This window comes from Nerophis ophidion, linkage group LG10, assembly GCF_033978795.1.
Source record: "Nerophis ophidion isolate RoL-2023_Sa linkage group LG10, RoL_Noph_v1.0, whole genome shotgun sequence".
NCBI lineage: Eukaryota > Metazoa > Chordata > Actinopteri > Syngnathiformes > Syngnathidae > Nerophis > Nerophis ophidion.
Window position 1 is genome coordinate 29,213,104 of NC_084620.1, and position 22,129 is coordinate 29,235,232.

At 37.6% G+C, this 22,129-nt stretch overlaps 1 long non-coding RNA gene across 2 annotated transcripts in view; it reads left to right on the forward strand.

Annotated features, from left to right (window-relative positions):
• The window catches only part of LOC133560609 (uncharacterized), a 79,848-nt gene extending 61,246 nt beyond the window's left edge, over positions 1 to 18,602 (forward strand). Inside the window, exons 6-7 of one of the 2 annotated variants that reach the window (XR_009808494.1) lie at positions 11,805 to 11,877; positions 18,246 to 18,602. This is a non-coding gene — a long non-coding RNA (uncharacterized LOC133560609). Of the gene's footprint in view, positions 1 to 11,804; positions 11,878 to 11,989; positions 13,255 to 18,245 lie in introns of those variants that run through there. The other variant, XR_009808495.1, reaches the window with a different exon arrangement.
• The last annotated feature ends 3,527 nt before the right edge of the window (positions 18,603 to 22,129 follow it).

Here is a 22,129-nt window from a genome sequence, read left to right on the forward strand (position 1 = left end):
AAAAAAAAAACTTTCTAAGACTTTGGCCAATAACTGTTCTTTTGAACAGATGTCTCTCCTCGCACCTCAGCCTCCACTTAGAAGAAGTAAAAAGACACTGAGATCCTCACACCTTCTTCTAAAACTGCATTTAAGGCAAGCAGTTCCAACCCTGCAAAGGTCACGTCAGCGCCATCATCCTAATCGCCAGCACCATCACTTGTGGTGATTTAAGGGTGGCAGTAAAAGCACCATAACCCATCCGACCACATCCGTGCAGATAAACATCACCACGGCAACAGGGATGTCGACGATGCCTCTTTGGGATTCTCCGCATGGCATCAAGTCGGGCGTTAACAGTCGATTTAGATGTGGCATTGGGGAGGATCACACATTAGCAGCAAGGAAATAGGAGCCACAAATACTTTGTGGCTGATTGGCTCCGCAATAACACAACACCCGTTTGGCAGCCCGTCAAGCGGAGCTACACGGCTGCCATTACAAAGAAGGGCCATTAGCAGCCTTGTGAAGCATGTCGCAGCTTCACGCTGTTACGCCTCAGGGATGTTTTACGACATCCATGATCATTTTAGGTTTAGCCTACGAGCAGATGAAAAAGCACCGTCTAAGTTATTGCATACAAACAGAAAGAAGGGTTTATTGCCAGAATGGTTGCATTTGGCATGTCTGCTTTCTAGCGACAGCCAAACCTGTTTGTAATGGCGACAAAAATGTCCCCTGCATGGAAAGGTTTTTGTTGTCAATCGATCTATCAGTCAAAGTTTATTTATAAATCGCTTTTTTTATACATAAAAGAAATGCAACGCAAAGTGCTTTAAAAAGTTAAAAACAATACCCCGGTGACCAGAGGTGGGTAGTAACGCGCTACATTTACTCCGTTACATCTACTTGAGTAACTTTTGGGATAAATTGTACTTCTAAGACTAGTTTTTATGCAACATACTTTTACTTTTACTTGAGTATATTTATAGAGAAGAAACGCAACTTTTATCCCGCTACATTTATCTACATTCAGCTCGCTACTCGCTACTTTTTTTTATCGATCTATTAATGTTTGTTTTGGTTTTTCAAAGTAGGATCTACGCATGCCTGCATTTCACCAATCACATGCAGTCACTGGTGACGTTGGACCAATCAAACAGAGCCAGGCGGTCACATGACCGTCACACGTAAAACCCGACTTAAGCAAGTTGAAAAACTTTATGGGGTGTTACCATTTAGTGGTCAATTGTACGGAATATGTACTGTATTGTGCAATCTACTAATAAAAGTTTCAATCAATCAATCAAAAGTTTAAAGGAAAAAGACACTTTTGATTCCAACCGTACTTCCCGTCAAAAGCCTAAAGACTGATCGCACAGTTCCTGTCTTCACAATAAAAGTGCTGCGCCATCGCGCATGCGCTAACAAAATAAGAGTCTCCGAAAGCCAGCGCAAACAAGCTAGCAAGCTATGGAGTTTGCCGCCAATGTATTTCTTGTAAAGTGTACAAAAACGAATATGGAAGCTGGACAAATTAGATGCCAAAAACCAACGGGTTTCATGTGGTATCAGACAGAAAGGAGGAACTTTTTTTTCTCCTCCATTTGAAAACGTGGACGTTATCAGCACTGATTCCAATCAATGCAAGTCATCAGAATCAGGTAATACACCAATTTATATTCTTGTCTTCATGAAAGATAAGAATCTATATGTCAAACATGCATGTATATTCATTAGAACACCTTTAACATGTGAACAAAAACGAAAAAATAAATACATATAAATTATATACTGTATATATAAATGTATGTAGTTATATACATATATATATATATATATATATATATATATATATATAATATGTGTGTGTATGTATATGAGGTAGATCACCTCGACTTGGTCATTTATTAAGTAATTGATTAACTTTAAAAATCTTATTCGGGTGTTACCATTTAGTGGTCAATTGTACGGAATATTTACTGTACTGTGCAATCTTCTAATACAAGTTTCAAACAATCAATCAATCAATCAATCAATCAATCAATCAATGCTACTGAGCCTATGGTGCTGTTAAGTTATTGTGGCTCAACGTGCCTTAATTTTTATTTTATTTTAATGTATTATTATTTAATATATTTTATTGTTTTAGTTGCGCCCTGCGATGAGGTGGCGACTTGTCCAGGGTGTACCCTGCCTTCCGCCCGATTGTAGCTGAGATAGGCGCCAGCGCCCCCCGCGACCCCGAAAGGGAATAAGCGGTAGAGAATGGATGGATGGATGTTTTAGTTGCTTAAGAGATATTCCTGGCTCTGAATTTGCTCGTTGCTATTTTTATGTTTTTGTGCATTATTTGTTGCCGTAATCATTAAACAAACAGGTTACTCATCAGTTACTCAGTACTTGAGTAGTTTTTTCACAACATACTTTTTACTTTTACTCAAGTAAATATTTGGGTGACTACTCCTTACTTTTACTTGAGTAATAAATCTCTAAAGTAGCAGTACTCTTACTTGAGTACAATTTCTGGCTACTCTACCCTCCTCTGCTGGTGACCCATATTCCCCATTATCACATACATACGCACATACACAGATACCAAACACAAACACACACACACACACACACAACATACACACATATGCAACTATACAGACAAATGATTGCATGACTGAGTACAGAGGAAACACGTGAATAAACACTATCACAGGAGCCATCTGCACCAGGAGGTCATCAGACCATGGCCACCAGAACGCTGTCACAAAAGTGTCCCCACAAAGCAAGGCCGATATCCCCTGAGGCAGATGTCTCATCTGAAGAACGTTGGATAAATTAAAATAATACAACTTGTAAAATAATAAGAGCCATGAGTAAAGATAAATAATAAAATACAAGTAAGACATATGAAGATTAATAGAAAAAAAAGAATAATGAATAAATAAAAACAGTTTCTAGCCGACACAAACATGTTCCCTACAAAAAAGTATTATATTGTTATAAAACTCGTTTCGAGCAGAAAGGCATTGTCGTATAACCTGTTTATAGCGACCACAAAAATGTCCCCCACATTGAAAAGCATTGTTACAAAACTTGTCTATAGCAGCCACAAAATTGTCCCCCGCAGAGAAATGTATTGTTATAAAACCTGTTTATAGCAGCCACAAAATATTTCTCTGCATAGAAAAGTATTATTATAAAACTTGTCTATAGCAGCCACAAAAATGTCTTTGGCATAGAAAAGTATCGTTGCAAAACTTATTTTTAGCAACCACAAAATGCTCCACAAAGAAAAAAGTATTTTTATAAAACTTGTTTATAGCGATCACATACTTAAAAAATGTATATTACATCCCAAAAGATTTTATTTGGTTCTTATCTCAGCCTTTAATATCTAAAATTGCTGCGATGCTACGTGATGTTGATAGAGTTCTGGTTATTATTTTGACAGACCACAAATGCAGTGTATTGTGTTTGTGTGCGTATGTACAAGCACACAAACACAACTTTTTCCCTGTTGTCACATTCAATTATTTTAGAAAATGCAATCAATACCACTTAAAAAAATATATGTTTTAATTCTGCAATGCTGCTGTAGCAAAACACCGATTTATTATTTTAGAAAGTTTTTCCCCCAAGTGTGTAGCGCTGACAAAAGAAATAGAGAAAGGATAAATGTCCACTGCAGAGGACGCTGCTTCTCAGTAGAGAAATATTTCATTATCAATGAAAAGCATACAAAACAGAAGAAGAGATTTATTTGACATTATCCGTGCTTAATTGGATTTGTTAGCGGTGATCATGCATGTAACTTCTGTGCATCCCAAAGCACGACGGCGCCGAGGTGAAATTTCTATTGCTGTCAAGTGTAAATTATATTTACATCACGCTAATTTGTTTTCCCAAATGATGTCTTTAGAGAATTGTAATTACGTCCTGGATCGTGTACGCTGGGAACGTGTTGGAAGTGCAGTGCTGCTGCCTCCGTTCATGCACACGACTTTCATTTAGTTGAACAAAAGTAAAGCATGGGATTGATTCTGATTTATATAACAATTACTATTAATATGTCACATAGGGACAGCAAAATAAGAATAGTTCATATTGACATAACATTGTGACATAGAAAACATTACATACATATTACATATGACAACAAAGAAGAATAGTTCATACTGACATTACATACATGTCACATAGTATGCGCCTGCCTTGAATTACTGCCGGGTCAAACTCGCTTCCCAAAATAATTAGCGCATGCTTAGTATTACCGCCTGGTCAAACTCGTGACATCACGAGTGACACTTCCCCTCTCATCATTTTCAAAATGGAGGAGGCTGATTTCAATACCGGTAATTTGAAATCGCATAAAGGGAAGAAGATTAAGAGCTATTCAGTAGGATTTAAGGTCCAAGCTTACATCACACTCAAATTTTTAATGCATACCTTTGGTAAATGCCGGAGTGAGAATAGATTTTGAAATAATTAGCGCATGCTTACTTTTACCGCATGCCTTTGGTAAGCGCAGGAGTGAGAAGAGGTTTTAAATTAATTAGCGCCCCGGCGGTTATCCAAGGAGATAAGGTATGTGTAAAAAAAAAAAATTTTGATATTGACAGAAAAACATTACATACATGTCACTTAAGACAAAAAAAGGAATAGTTAATATCGATATAAAAACATGACATACTCATGTGACAAAAACATACAAGAAGTTCCCATTGACATTAAAACATCACATACACATCACTTGTGGGTAAAAAATAAGAATAGTTCATATTGACCTAAGACATTACACACGTCACATATGTGTAAAAAAAAAAAAAAGAAAAGTGAATAGTTTCTATTAACATAAAAGCATTACATACATGTCACAGATGCGTACAAAATAAAAATAGTTCATATTGACATAATACATTACTACATACATGTCACATATGTGTAAAAAAATAAGAATGGTTCCTATTGACAAAAAACATTACATACATGTCACATGTGACAACAAATAAAAATAGTTCATATTGACAAAAAATACATGCCACATGTGACAAAAAATAAGAATAGTTCTTACTGACATAAGACCTTACATGCATGTCACATAGGACAAAATAACTATGGTTCATATTTCATAGTTCACATATGGGAAAAAATAAGAATAGTTCATGTTGACAATAGACATTAGATACATGTCACATATGTGCAAAAAAAAAAAGAAAAATCGTCGCATCGACAGAAAAACAATACATATATGTCACACGTGACAAAAATAATAGTTCATAATGGCATAAAACATTACCATGAATTGAATAACGTGGACCCCGACTTAAACAAGTTGAAAAACTTATTCGGGTGTTACCATTTAGTGGTCAATTGTACGGAATACTGTATGTACTGAACTGTGCAATCTACTAATAAAAGTTTCAATCAATCAAACAATTACATAAATATCACATGTGACAACAAATAAAAATGGTTTATATTGACATAAAAACATTACATACATGTCACATATGACAAAAATAACAATAGTTCATATTGACATAAAACATTACATACGTGTCACATACGGGAAAAAATAAGAATAGTTCATTTTGACATCGGACATTAGATACATGTCACATATGTGTAAAAAAATATTAATCATTCATATTGACAGAAAAAACATTACATACATGTCACATGACAAAAATAATAATAGTTAATATTGACATTAGACATTACATACATGTCACATGTGAGTAAAATAATAAGAATAGTTCATATTGACAGTAGAATATTATATACATTTCACATATGAATGAAACAATATGAATAGTTCATATTGAGAGAATAAAACATTACATACATGTCACATGTGACCAAAAATAATAGTTCATATTGACATAAAAATATTACATGCATATCACATGTGACAACAAATAAGAATAGTTAATATTGACATAACATTACATACATGTAACATATGACAACATTATACAAATATTTCATATTGACATTAAAAATGTTACTTACATGTCACTTGTGACAACAAAAAGGAATAGTTCATATTGACATAAACATTACATACAGTACATGTCACATAAGACAAAATTATTATAATATAGTTTATATTGACTGAAAAACATTACATATATGTCATACGTGTCAACAAATAAGAATATTTTATATTGGCATAAAAACATTACATACATGTAACATATGACAAAATTATAAGAATATATCATATTGACATAAAAATATTACATGCGTGTCACATATGAGTAACAAATGTTGACACCTGCAGTGTCAACATAAAAACAATTGTTGATAATTAACAAGAGATGTTCCATAAAAATGTACCCCCCTGTCTTTAATCCCACCCATGAGATTGGTAAAAAGTAAAAAAAAAAAAAAACACCTGTAAATTTTGGGGGTGTTTTTGTTCTTTTTTACTTTAGTACTTTTGGAGGCTCGCTGATTAGCACGTCAGAAGCACATCAGGCAAGGCTGGCCACATCACATGCATGCTAATTGTGGAGGCATACTCGACCTTGTGTGGTTGAAGGAAGGATGTAGATAAATGCTTTTGTTTAGCGTCTGCTGGGCAGGGGGCCTGGGGGGCCGGGGAGAGGGATTTTCACCCGCTTGAGCTGCCTTTCTCTTGACCTTGAGCGGCAAATTCAGCCGAGTCCAAGCAGTCACTGAGGAGAGATCATAAAACGTCTCATTAAAGGACATCAAGCAATGTGGTGCATATAATAAATATATAATAGAATTTACAGCAGCACCATTATTTTTACTGTCACAACATATCTAACACTCACTGACTAATTTCACCTCAAAATTAATTGGACGGTAGGAGAGGGGGGCAGAGTAGAAAAGAGAGGCAGCAGATCAACTTGTCTAAAAAGGGGTCTATTTAAAGCCTAGAGCGTACAAAAGAATTATAAGATGGGAGTTAAATGCTTATACTGAGGTATAGCTCCTCTTACCGTTACCGGGAGGGCATTCCAGAGTACTGGAGCCCGAGTAGAAAACGCTTGATAGTCCGCAGAATTGTTTTGGGCTCTGAGAATCACTAATAAGCCAGAAATCTTTGAATGCTGATTTCTTGCCAGGACATATGGAACAATACAATTAGCAAGATAAGATGGAGCTTGACCGTGTAGTATTTTATACGTAAGTAGTAAAATCTTAAAGTCACATCTTAAGTGCAGAGGAAGCCAGTGCAGGGGAGCCAGTATAGGCGTGATATGATCAAACTTTCTTGTTCTTGTCAAAAGTCTAGCAGCCGCATTTTGTATCAACTGTAATCTTTTAATGCTAGACATGAGGAGACCTGAAAATAATATGTTACAGTAACCAAGACGAAAAATTATCTCTGCGTCGGTGGTGGACAAAATGGGACGAATTTTTGCGATTTTATGGAGATGAAAGAAGCCTGTTTGTTTAACACTCTAAATCCATCCATCAATTGTCTACCGCTTGTCCCTCTCAAAGATGTGGAGATGCTGGAGCCTATCTCAGCTGCATTTGGTGTGTGATTCAAATGAGAGAGTTGGGTCAAATATAACCGATATTTACCGAGTCGCTTTGTTTAATTGTTTTGTCGTCAAATATTAAGGTGATTTTATTAAATATGTGTTGGTGTCAAGCAGGACCGATAATCAACATTTCTGTTTTCTGTGTTGGCCCTGTGATGTGGTGGCGACTTGTCCAGGGTGTACACCGCCTTACGGCCCAAATGCAGCTGAGATAGGCTCCAGCACCCCCCGCGACCCCAAAAGGGACAAGCGGTAGAAAAATGGATGGATGGATAGCGTTAAGATGCAAAAAGTTGCTGGACATCCATTGTTTAATTTCATTTAGACATGCCTCCTGGTGACAACAATCTGGCATGTTGGTCAGCTATAGGCATACTTGCCAACACTCCCGATTTTTAAGGAAGAGTCCCGAATCTCAGTGCCCCTCCAGGAAATCTATCATTCTCCCGAATTTCACCCAATTTCCACCCAGACAACAATATTGGGGGCGTGCCTTAAAAGGCACTGCTTTTAGTGTCCGCTTTTCCTCCATGCAAACAGCATGTCGGTTCATTAACATAATATAGAGTATGCGGCATTAACAGTCACACATAAGTGAATGCAAGGCATACTTGATCAACAGCCACATACAGGTCACACTGAGGGTGGCCGTATAAACAACTTTAACACTGTTACAAATATGCGCCACGCTGTGAACCCACACGAAACAAGAATGACAAACACATTTCGTAAGAACATCCGCACCATAACACAACATAAACACAACAAAACAAATACCCACAACCCCTTGCAGCACTATCTCTTCCGGGACGCTACAATATACACCCCCGCTACCACCAAATCCCCCCGCCCCTAACCCCGCCCACCTTAAGGTTGTATATTTGGGGGTCATCAGCCTAAAAGTGAAAGCCAACACCGTATTTGCGTATGATGTCACCTAGCAGCAGCATATAGATGATGAAGAGTGCAGGGCCAACAACCGAACCTTGTGGAACTCCGCACATCACCTTAACATACTCCGAGGTCACATGGTTATGGGAGACGCACTGCATCCTGTCAGTAAGATGGGAAGTAAACAAAGAAAAGGCTAAGTCTGACATACCTATATGTGTTATGATATGTTCTAATAGAATGTTATAATCGACGGTATCGAAATATATATATTAATCACATTTTTGGAATTTGAATTATGATTAATCACAGGTGATGCTTGCTTGGATTACTAAAATTAGCTAAAGATGATATTATTATTATATTATTATATTATTTTTACACAAATGCAAATTTATTGCCACAATGTAATCCAGGAACATTTTTAATTATTTAATTGAACACATTTCATTAATTTGCACAAAACGTCTTCTTTAAAAAAGTAAACAAGGAACATTTTTTAAACATTGTATTTAAACATATGTTATGTATTTGGAGGCAGCCCGGTGGAACAGGGGTTAGTGCATGTGCCTCACAATACAAAGGTCCTGAGTAGTCCCGGGTTCAATCCCGGGCTCGGGATCTTTCTGTGTGGAATTTGCATGTTCTCCCTGTGACTCCGGCTTCCTACCACTTCCAAAGACATGCACCTGAGGATAGGTTGATTGACAACACTAAATTGGCCCTAGTGTGCGAATGTGAGTGTGAATGTTGTCTGTCTATCTGTGTTGCCCCTTTGAATAGGTGGCGACTTGTCCAGGGTGCACTCCGCCTTCCGTCCGAATGCAGCTGAGATAGGATCCAGCACCCCAAAAGGGACAAGCGGTAGAAATGGATGGATGGATGGATATTTATTTGTACAAAATAAATACGAGTTTGATTTAAAGTCCAGTCAGTTTTATTTTGAAGTGGAATTAGTCAGTGAGTACAAAATTCACAGTCTGATCCTCACTCTCTTTGCACTGACAATATTATTGACCTGATCACTGACGTATAACAACACACCTTCTAGGTAAACATTTACGGCTAAGGTAAAGGAATGTCAGCAAGTCAATCACATGAGTGATATTGACTTTGTTTTTACAACCTTGGCAGAGAGTGGAAACATAAGGACGTGCGCGTCTGTGCCTTGAGAGTCGCACTGGACAACAAGCTGAAAGCTTCTGGGTTGTTGTCCAGGGCTCTCGTCTCACAATCTGCAGGCTTTGGTTCCAAGTGTGAATTGTGTGCATCAATGCTGGTTAAAGCATGACAAGCGTGTGTGTGTTTTAGTAACTAAAATGATCATAGCGCTTCAAAAAACAATTAATTTCATTTATTATTTTAGTAATTGCATGCCATGCTATGCTAACTTTTTTGCTATATTGTTTATTCTGTAGTCCTGAAAATTATTTTTTTAATGTTTCGAAATAAATTTGGTGTCTCAGTGCCGCACTTTGTGTAGCCTGATTTATACTATGTATATTTAGCAAAGATATATAGATGAAAGGCAATGAATATAAAGAAGAATATGGACCACATTCTTTTATCTGTAATTTCATCAGAAGCCCTCCAGTCCAACAAAGTGACCTTTGTGCTCGCCTGACAGCTTTTCATGAGCACTTAAGCCCTCAGATTAAAGTCCAATCAATAAAAAGATCAGAACTCATCCATAAAAGGTCAAACCGGGCTGCAGTTGGAGTGACAGACAACATAATGCATTTTTTTTTTTAAAAGCCGACATAAAAGTTTTGAGAAAAGCTAACCTAATTACTCCTTTGCTCACATGTGTTAATAGAGAAGCAGTGACTCTTTGGTCCTCCTTAAAATATTGAACAAGGAAAACATAATTCACGCTTTTGCTGATTATAATTGCAACATTTCATTTCGTATATTTATAGTATATCCATCCATCCTTTTTCTACTGCTTATTCCCTTTGGGGTCGCGGGGGGCGCTGGTGCCTATCTCAGCTACAATCGGCCGGAAGGCGGCGTACACCCTGGACAAGTCGCCACCTCATCGCAGATATATATAATATAGGTTTTGTATAATTTAATGCAGGTACATAAAGATACACAACATATAGATCTAAATTAATGCACGTTACAAAATATATGACAGCTTTTTTGTTCATTGCGGGGTGGAAAGGATCATCAGCGTTCTCTGATGCAGCACCTGCACATCTTTCACTTCTTACATTTAAATAATGCAACATGTAATACAGTATATCAGTATTGTCCATGTATAAATATGAACATCATCAGATGCATTATTAATAATGGATCATGTGTTCTAACTACAGGCTCTCCACTTGCTTGGCCTCTTTCTTGCTGACTGGACTGTAAATACACAATCTACTGTCGCCCTGCTTGTACTGTGTACCTTTATATGCTGTGGACCTGCTTGCACTGTGTGCCTGCATGTACTGTGTACCGCTTCACACCCCTTTCATTAAATATGCGTGGTGGTCAAGCTAGCTCTGTACTCGATGGGTACTATGCGCCATTTAGCCTTTGTCAAATAAAAACTGCCCTATGCCTGTGTTGTTTTCGGCCGTACGAATTGGTGAATTCACAAAAAGGATAAACGTTTCTTCAGAGTTCCTCGAGAGGTACTCAAAAAGAGAGGAAGAGTGCAAGATTTTACGAAACGACGACATGAAAAGGCATGCAGCTCACACTCCAGTCCAAGGGAGCAGAGTGGAAGAATGCATGATTTTGTAGTGATCACTTTGTTAAAAGGTTGGTTTGACACGTTTTTAACATTTGTTATTTTTCCTTAAAGTATTATCTTGATATTATTCATATTTCTTAAACACGTTTGCTACAAGGGTTTGGAAAAGCACCAAATTCTAAATAAAAGAAAGCTAATGTGAGCAAAACCTAAGTGAGTTAAGCTTTTACCAAAGGCCGCAATCATAAATGAAGCTTTCAGTACATACACAATGTTGATATCTATAGTTATATTTTGTTTAAGACGGGGAAAAATACACTACTCATAAATGGCGCGTTAAACAGTAACAAACATGAAATGCAACTTTACACGAGCAAAAACGATGCATGATTTACTCGGGAGAGTCTTGATAGCAATTCCCTTGACCCAGGCACACACAGAAGCTTTTCCAAGTTTCCATCTGTTTTGTCGTGTACAGTGATGTCTGGAGCACAATAGTGCAATATATCTGGGAATGTGAACGACGTAATCCTTGATATCACTCGACAAATCTTTTTTGATAAAGTATAGCGATCTATTCCATTGCAAAGTTCGATTTTTTTGCCCGTATCTGCATTTTGCAGGAAGATTTAAGCCTCTTTTGTATTCAGATCGTTTGTTCTTGTACGCTACTTGTCACTCTGACACATCTAACTGATGATTTTTGTTTTGTTTTGGCATAGGATCCACAAGAAGGTGATGACTGAGGCAAGGACATTGCACAGAATATACATATTTATACACTTCTCCATAAAGGTATGTATAGATAACGCCTGAACAAAAAGTCACTAATTGTTCGATATCCTTAACGTAAATACTGTATTTTTTTGTGTACACCTTTCTTTTGGCATGATTCTTTCCCGGTTAGGGGTTTCCTGATACAATTTTGTCACTTCTGGTACGATATCAATATTGGAGTTTTGAGCCGATTAGGGTTTTCCTGATACCAATATTTTGGTACCGGTACTTTGATACTTTTTAAAATAAATGGGACCACAAAAAATGTCATTATTATCTTTTTTTTTTACAGAAAATCTTCTGATACATTGCACATATGTTTCTTATTGCAAACAAAAAAAATTGCCATTAAAAACAGTGAACATACTAAACAACTTGTCCTTTAGTAGTAAGTAAGCAAATGGATTACAGAAGCTCCTAATTTGGCTGCTGACATATGCAGTAACATATTGTCATTTACAAATATTTTGGATGGATTATTTAGTCAAAATATGACAAGCGGTAAAAAATAGATGGATGGATTATTTGTCCACTTATTCATTTACTGTTAACACCTGCTTACTTGCTGTTTTAGTATATCTACACTTCTGTTGAAATGTAATAATCACTTATTCTTCTGTTTTTTGGATACTTTACATAGGTTTTGGGTGATTCTCCAAATGTAGGTACCGATTCAATACCAAGTAGTAACAGGGTCATACATTGGTCATTACAGGTACTTTTCAAAGGCAGTAGAGTACCTGTTTTAATTATTTAGTACTGCAGTACTTTATTAGTATTTGTATACTTTGCAACCCTAATAACGATATTGACCCGATATGCAGGAATCATACATACTTGTATTATTTTGTAATGTGGATTGGTAAAATAATTTTGATCAGGTGAAATATTCAAACAGAGAACAATGGTAGGAATATGAAAAACAATAACCTATGTAATATTAACCACCTGGACTGGACATATGCTGTCTTTAAGTTGAAGTGGAGTGGTAATTGTTTTTGTCGACACCCAGTGGCCACAATAAATACTGAAGTTAAGCTCATGACGCAGTAAATTGAATGATGCGGACACGTTCGTTGCTGGATTCTTTCTAACACGTCTTTGCTTTGTAAACTTTGTATGTGTAAGTAATACGCAACTATAGTTATTTGGTACTTGTTTATACTGACTAATGTGATGTTTTAGACTGCAATATTGTTCAACCAGTCTTTGGTGAATTAATGTCTGTTTTTAGTACAAAATAATCCTCCATGGGACCAAAGAAAAGACTTTGATAAAGATGCTGAGAAACACTCTGAATTTGAGAAATAACGGGTATTAAAGTATGATGTCTCTTTCCTACTCTCTCTTTACTCATAGCCAACAAGAATGTTCAATAAAAGTAAAAAATTATGTTAATTGTTGCTTTATTTATTTCATTCACATGTTTATGTACCGGTTATTCATCTTATTTTCTGCATGTGAAACTGTAATTATTCTCTATAAAATGTGTTTATAATTGTTGGTGCCTGTAACACATTGAGTGGTTTTCAAATTATTTTTCATGGTAAAAATTGCTTGGGTTTTCGTAAAATTGGGTTTTGGAATAGATCACTAAAACAGATTGAGATTACCTATACTAATAATGATAATAAAGTTAGGCGCTTTCTTTTATTTCACAAGGTAAAACACAAGCTTGTACGTCGTTGCCTCGCCAGTCACGTCTTACATGACATTATAAAACTTGTATAAGATCATGAACATGCAAAACAAGAGAACCATAATCATACATATTTAGCATTTTATTCTGCTTCTGCTTGGACATAAAAAAAAAGGCGTGACAGTATATTTATTGCAGGAAACGTTTTTTACGGCGTGAAGTTGATTTCAGCATGAAGAACGTCTGCTTAATGAGATATTGTACGATATTTTTGGTGATGAATGTCATTGACGTATAGTAAAAAAAAAATACATATTCATACGACAACTTGTAGCTTGTTCCATATTCAAATTTGTCGTGGTGCTCTTCAGAGATCTTCGTTCCTTTTTTCACTCCTCTGCAACATGACTGAACAAACCTTCCTGCCGCTACTGTAATTTTTCTCTGATATTATTCATGTGCAACATCTAAAAATGGAATTATTTATCTGGTTGCTAGGTAGACTTTTGACTTAATTCAAATGGGGGGTGGCGAGAATCAATCAGCTTATTTCACTCTTGTCAGAATGTTGCTGTTGTGTTTTATGGCTTTTTATTCCTACGTGATGTTTGACGCGTTCATGTAGGAGCAGAAGCCACGAAACACGCCGCAAACTCTCAGCGTGACCCCAGGAGCAAGAGGAGGCTGACATTTGTTGGCTGAACAGGAAGTGAAGAAGTGAAACAAGAAAATAAGAAATGTTTCTTACACTCATACTTTCCAACCCTCCCGGATTTTCCGGGAGACTCCCGAAATTCAGCGCCTCTCCCGAAAACCTCCCGGAACAAATTTTCTCCCGAAATTCAGGCGGAGCTGGAGGCCACGCCCCCTCCAGCTCCATGCGGACCCGAGTGACGTGTCGACAGCCTGTTTTCACGTCCGCTTTCCCACAATATAAACAGAGTGCCTGCCCAATGACGTTATAACTGTCGAATGTTTGAGGGCGAGTTCTTGGTTTCTTATGTGGGTTTATTGTTAGGCAGTCTCATTAACGTCCTCCCAGCGCCTCAACAACACACAACAACAGCAGTCACGTTTTCGTCTACCGTAAAGCAGTTCGTCTGCCTTAAACAGCAATGTTGTGACAATCTTAAACAGGACAATACTGCCATCTACTGTGCATGCATATATGACAATAACATCTATGGCTTTTAGAGCAGTGGTTCTCAACCATTTTTCAGAGATGTACCCCCTGTGAAGATTTTTTAATTCAAGTACCCCCTAATCAGAGCAAAGCATTTTTGGTTGAAAAAAAAAAAGATAAAGAAGTAAAATACAGCACAATGTCATCAGTTTCTGATTTATTAAATTGTATATCAGTGCAAAGTATTGCTCATTTGTATTGATCTTTCTTAAACTATTTGGAAAAAAATGTATAAAAATAACAAAAGACATGTGATTCAATTATAAATAAAGATTTCTACACATACTGCGATGAAGTGGCAACTTGTCTAGGGTGTACCCCGCCTTCCGCCCGATTGTAGCTGAGATAGGCACCAGCGACCCCAAAGGAAATAAGCGGTAGTAAAGTAATGGATGGATACGCCCCCAACAATGCCCCGCCCCCAACCACACCCCCAACCCCCCACACCCACCTCCCAAAATCGGAGGTCTCAAGGTTGGCAAGTATGCTTACACTTTAACAAAAGTGGTTTGACAGCAGCAAGTAAGCAGCGAGCAAGAGCAAATCAGCCTGTAGATAAATATGTCAGGAGACACAAATAACATTAGCTGTCATTGAATGTATTTTCTACCACAACAACAACATGAAGGACATTTTTTTTTTTTTTTGATTGATTGATTGAAACTTTTATTAGTAGATTGCACAGTACAGTACATATTCCGTATAATTGACCACTAAATGGTAACACACGAATACGTTTTTCAACGTGTTTACGTCGGGGTCCACGTTAATCATTTCATGGTAAGTTAGTTGCTTCTCTTGGACTTTTTTTGTGAAAGTGTATGCCCTCCGTGTGACATTATTCGGAATTACCTCTCACATACACCACTGAAATGCTCTCACTTAGAAATGTTTTTCTCTCACACACACTACTGAAACACTCTTATACACACTACTGAAATGCTCTCACATAAACAACTGAAATTTTTTTCTCACACACTATTGAAACACTCTTATACACACTATTGAAATGCTCCCACATAAACAACTGAAATGTTTCTTTCTCATTCACACCACTGAAACACTCTCATACAGACGACTGAAACACTCTTATACACACTACTGAAATGCTCTCACATAAACAACTGAAATGTTTTTCTCTCACACACTACTGAAACACTCTTATACACGCTACTGAAATGCTCTCACATAAACAACTGCAATGTTTTTCTCTCATGCACACTACTGAAACACTTGCATACACACTACTGAAACACTCTTATACACACTACTGAAATGCTCTCACATAAACAACTGAAATGTTTTTCTCTCACACACACTACTGAAACGCTCAAACAACAGCCTCTCATACGCTCCCTGTGTGTACGCATGTACTTGTGCACGTGAGTACATGTGTTCACATGTACATGATGTTTTGATATATTGTATATTATTAGATCATGTAATAAAGACACCCATAAACAACTCTACATATGTGTGTGTTTGAGAGAAAGAGCCTTGATGAGAAGTCAGTGTGTTGACGAGAAATGTGACAGTTGTCAATAAAGAATGTGTCTCCCAATTCCCTTTTAAGTGTCTGTCTTTTCTGTGGGGCTTCATCTAATTACAAAACCTCGGCTACACAAACAAGCTTTTCAGACCTCTTTTTTGTACAAACTAGAGGTAGTTTGTGCAATGTTAGTTGGCGACATGTACAACATCTTGTAACACGTGGTCTTGACATACATATGTTAAATGTTCTATGTGCGGTGGCTGTCCATTTCCAAAAGCCAATCTTTAATTTATCCGTGGTAAACTCAGATAAACTCATTCAGCATAGTTTGTTATCCTCTGTTTGCTGTCCATGTAGCATACATGCTAGCGGCACCCTCCTCACATTCATGTTTCGCTTTAAGATGCCATTTTAAACTTGATGTGCGCCGATGATAAGAAAGTTTGTCCCGCAATATTAAATAATTACCGCGGTTCTATCCGAAGATCTGTCAGAATTTGTTTTGAAGGGCACAGAGCACATCGCTGTAACTATCATCAAACTAGTGTGTGATGTGATCACTGCCTGTGCAATGCTGCACTGTCTTCCGCCGGTCAAAACCAACAATGTGATTAGTTTCATTAATTTATGCTAACCCAATAATATTTTCATTAATCACTTGTGTTAATAGGGCTTCACGGTGGCAGAGGGGTTAGTGCGTCTGCCTCACAATACGAAGGTCCTGCAGTCCTGGGTTCAAATCCAGGCTCGGGATCTTTCTGTGTGGAGTTTGCATGTTCTCCCCGTGAATGCGTGGGTTCCCTCCGGGTACTCCGGCTTCCTCCCACTTCCAAAGACATGCACCTGGGAATAGGTTGATTGACAACACTAAATTGGCCCTAGTGTGTGAATGAGAGTGTGAATGTTGTCTGTCTATCTGTGTTGGCCCTGCGATGAGATGGCGACTTGTCCAGGGTGTACCCCGCCTTCCGCCCGATTGTAGCTGAGATAGGCGCCAACGCCCCCCGCGACCCCAAAAGGGAATAAGCGGTAGGAAATGGATGGATGGAAATGGCACTTGTGTTAATGTTGCCAGGCCGAATATATATACATATATACATTATATATACAATTATTTGATACAAATGCAATTTTACTGTCAGAATGTCACAATGTTAGTTGGCGACATGCTCAAAATCTTGTAGCATTTGTTCTTCACAGATGTTAAGTGTTGTACATGCAGTGGCTGTCCATTTCCAAAAGGCATTCTTTAATTTATCTGTGGTAAACACAGATCAACTCAGCCAGCATAGTTTGTTTTCCTCTGTTTGCTGTCCATGTAGCATACATGCTCGCGGCGCTCTCCTCCCATTCATGTTTCGCTTTGAGATGCTATTTTAAACTTGATGTCCGCCGATGAAAAGGAATTTGTCGCTGCAATATTAAATAATTTCCTCCGTTTTTTTAAAGTTCCGTCTAAGTTTTTTTTGTATGGCGCAACCATCACGCTGGCGTGTGACCTGATCACTGCCTGGGTCAAAACCAACGCTGTGATTAATTTCAATTTATGGAAACGTGACAATTGTTTGCATTAATTACATGGATTAATGCTTTCACGTTGACAGCCCTAATTTGTTCAATGTGATTAGTAATTGTGAAAAATAGACATTTAAAAAAATATATGCTGTGTTAAAGCACTAATAGTAACATAAGCTAGTGTGTGGCGTTCTTGTTGTAGTTTTGCTTTCCAAAAATTTAATTGTGAGCAAGTTATAAACAGACATGTATAATGTTATAATAATATATGAGTAATTAGGATGCTGAAAGATGATTTATTACTCCAGTTTATAAGTAACTAATCAGAATCCAATCGATTGCGCTTTTGCTGACAAGGTAAACAGAACGGTGAATATTTCAGTGTTTTGACAAGTTTCGGTTGTGTGCACATTCAAGGTGCGGTTATCATTCAAAGAGACATTGAATAGCTATGCTCGACTGGATTAAATGATTTATTCAGCGCCACACGTTGTTATGATTTAATATTCAGTGGAAGTTTCTTTTTCGCTTGCATTATAGCTTCATTTATTTTTCAGGAGGTCTGACAGAATACGAGAGCGGAAGAAGCCCGAAGTTAGTCGTCGGATTGTTGGTGGCGATCTAAAGGTGGGAATGTTAGCATTTCTAGGAGAATATTCAAAATGTTTGATTCTTGCCATCAGCAGGGATTTTTTTTTTACTCTCACTTAGACTTCAAATGTTACAACCCTGTGAAATTAAGATTTTAGGAATTGAACTACACCATCAAGGTGTATAGTAGTTTTAATATTCAATATGATATGCAGTATTACTCCACTTTAATTTGTGTTTGCATAACACCATAAACAATAATAAATGACGCTCTTTTGTGTTCATTGTAATGTCAGCTGCTGCTCAATAAAACATCAACTTGCTGCATATCTCCTTTCTTTTGTCACTTAGACGCTGTCATTTTTCTTTGGGTTTGGAGTGTAGGATTTTAGGATAGAAAGCATGTGGAATATGGCACGAAAATCTGCCATCAAAAGAAGAGTGTGAGCCAACAAAGCTCGACTTTGTCTTTCTGATGAAATGTGAGGAAATTCACAATCAAAGCAGAGTCAAACTTTATTAAAACAGTTTTAGATTCCACTTCAGCAATTCTGAGTGATCATATAAGATCAGATAAGACAAGATAAGATTCTCTTCTGACTGCTGCTCCTCCTCCCAATGATCCAAAGGCAAACACATCCTCGTGTTTATCTGCACGCAGACCGTCATCCGATAATCCCTGAAATGTTGGCGACTGCACAAAAAAGAAATGTGTAATAAAGACGCTCTAATATTGACACAGATTGTCATGTCGGGGTGGCATGGTGTTGCAATGGGCGTTTCCCCAAGATGCGGAACGATGTCACAGTCTCACTATAGACAGTAATTTTAAAATTGACAGACAAGTCACTGGCGTTCTAAAATCGTGTTTTCATCATCTTCGCCTTTGTCATGTCTGATCATGTTTTTGTATGGCCATACTACCCTGAACATCCCCAATCTCGTTAGTTCTTGAAGCTAAGTAGTGTCTGGCCTGGTTAGTACTTGGATGGGAGACTGCCTAGGAATGCCAAGTGTTGTTTGACCTTTGGACTCTTTAAGTTCCTGTTTTTTTTTTTTTATTCCCTTGTTTTGTTTTCATGGTTACACATTGGTTTCACCTGTTGCTCATTTGGACACACGCACCTGTGTAATCATGTCACTGGCGTCATTGTGACCTTTTCTTGCTTTGTGCTGAGTTTATTCCTGCCTTGCCATAGTTTCCTGCTTAATGCCATGCCAAGTAAGTTTTGTTTGATTTATGTTCATAGTCTATTTATGCCTTAGTTTGTTCCTTAGCCCAAGTTGTGCCTCCGCTGTGAGCGCTTTGTGTTTGTAACTTTTTGTAGTTAAAATTGAATCACGTTTTTACCAAAACGCCATGTAGTCCGTCTGCCTTCCTGGGAGAACAACCCCGCAGTAAGCTGCGACCTCCCCACCCTGACAGCCTTGTAGCAAAGGTATAACTGTTTTTATCTTTTAACCTTTATGAACAAGTCGTGCATGCTTTTATTTCAAGTCGCCTTGACCAGTACCGGGCCGCAGAAGAATTTTTTATTTTTATTTTTTTGTAATATTTTTTTTTTTATAAATCAGCATAAAATACACAAGATACACTTACAATTAGTGCACAAACCCAAAAAACTTTCCTTTTTAATGACAAAAAATAAATAAATAAAAATCTCCCTAACCCAAATTGGAGGAGCTAAGGATAATATTTTATTATTGTTTTTAATATTGGTGTGCAGCACTTTGGAAACATTTATGTTGTTTAAATGTGCTATACAAAGAAAGTGGATTGGATTGGATGCAGAACGATGTCAGGAAGCAGTGTTCAGGTAAGAATTTGATTTATTCCGATAACAAGGCAAAAATACAAAACGGAAAACGTGCCGATGGCATGGGAAGCTACAGCAAAGCTTAATAAGACTAGCCAACAGTGGAGCAAGAAACTAGTAATGCTAAACTCATATCAAAATAAACACCAACGTAAGTGTCGCCTGTTGTGAACAAGACTGCCAACAAAATGTGGCGCGAGGCAGGAATAAATAGCTCTCTGATTAGTGACCAGGAGCAGGTGAGTGACGGCCACTAAACAGAGGCAGGTGACAAAAACTAAGAACATAAACAAGGGTGCTGAAACAGAACAGCTAAGGAAATATGCACCTAAACAAAACCTGACCCGGGCCAGGGTCATGACACAGATGAGGCGAGACAAACGCACAAATAATAAAACATTTTTATCATTCACAGAATTGTTGCTATTGGCTTGTTGTAACTTTTTCTTCTATAAATTAGATGAGAAACATATTTTCTGACTTTCAAAGTTTATTGAGCGAGTTTTTAGCATAGAACGATCGAATACATGAAACATAACCACATTGCACGTATATTATTATCATTTGACACAATAAGCACATTAAACAAAACAGTCGTTTGGAAACAAATAACATTAAAATATAACTGAGGTGACCGGAGTGAGTGAAAACCCAGAGACACTACTGAAATGTTTGTTTTTTTCATTTGAGAAAATAAATTGTAGTCGGGATATGGAAATATGAAATAAATATAACATTTCTGAAGTATTTAAATTATTACTAAGTTTCATTTTAAAAAGCACAAGTCTTCAAAGTAGAGAGGCAGCAAAGACGTCCTACTAGGGCAGGAGTTTGCTGCTCACGTTGCCCCTTTGTTTGGCCATGTGCCCCCCGACAAATGATATGCGCCATGCACGGCCCATATGATGCCCCAACGGACCCATCTCTTTTCCTCTTCTAGGTTTTCATGTCATTAGGGCTTCTTCTACCAGTGTTGGATTTAATTCTGCCTTGTATGAACCACCAGACTCCCAAGGCAGTACAGTGCTATACAACACAATTAAAGCATGATTGATTAATGAAAACATTCTTGATAAATGCATTCGCTCTTGTCCGTCTTGCGCCGGTCCAAGAATTTCACCTTTAGCGGAATTTAAAAGAAGTTAAATTCAACTCACACATGTAATCTGAATGTCAGGCTCAAACGCTGATGACATCTATTAAATAAGACCAGAAGCACCAAAATAAACAGAGACAGAATTCAATTTTGATCAATTTAAGGAGAAACGTGTCGACCTGTAACCTCTTACAGTGTCACCCACGCTCTCACGAAATAAGGTTCACGTCTCCTCTTTTATTTGGATATTCCCTGTTTACATCACAACACTTGTTTGTAAAGAAATGGGGGTTATGTAAACAGCCATTGTTTTCGGTCATATTAACACAAAACAAAAAGATGCCTCGGGCTTGGACTGGTCCTGGATCGATCTTGGGCAGGTCTTGGATCACAATAGATAACTCGTCCTGTCTCCTCCCATCGTACACAATGGAATTTTACAAGCCGTTGGCACGGTACAACAAAGATAGCCTCTGTCTGTTCACTGGGAACTCAAAGAACGGAATGTTTTTTGATCATTTACATACAATTTTTCGGACACTGGATGTGCAAACATCGCTGACTCGTCGAAGGCCAGTGCACTAAATGAAGAAGTTGGATGAGTTAAGCTAAGGTAAGAAAAGTTTGATACGTTTGTAAAAGCATAAAAAGACTCTCAACATATAATATGTAACACACTGTTCATATTTAGCGATGCAACATGACAATGTGGGCCGGTTTTACAATTTTTTCTAACCCTCTCGACCACGCAAGTTTAACGTGAAAGAAAAACGTTAAACTAAAATAATAGAAAGCCCCAACATGTTATTGCTATTGTGGGTAAAATCAACACATAGCATAAGCATGGGTTCTTTTTTAATGTATGACTGGAAGTGTGGTTATCGTGGGCAAAAGGCACACTTGAGCATGGGTCTTATTTTGAATATACTGTTGGCTA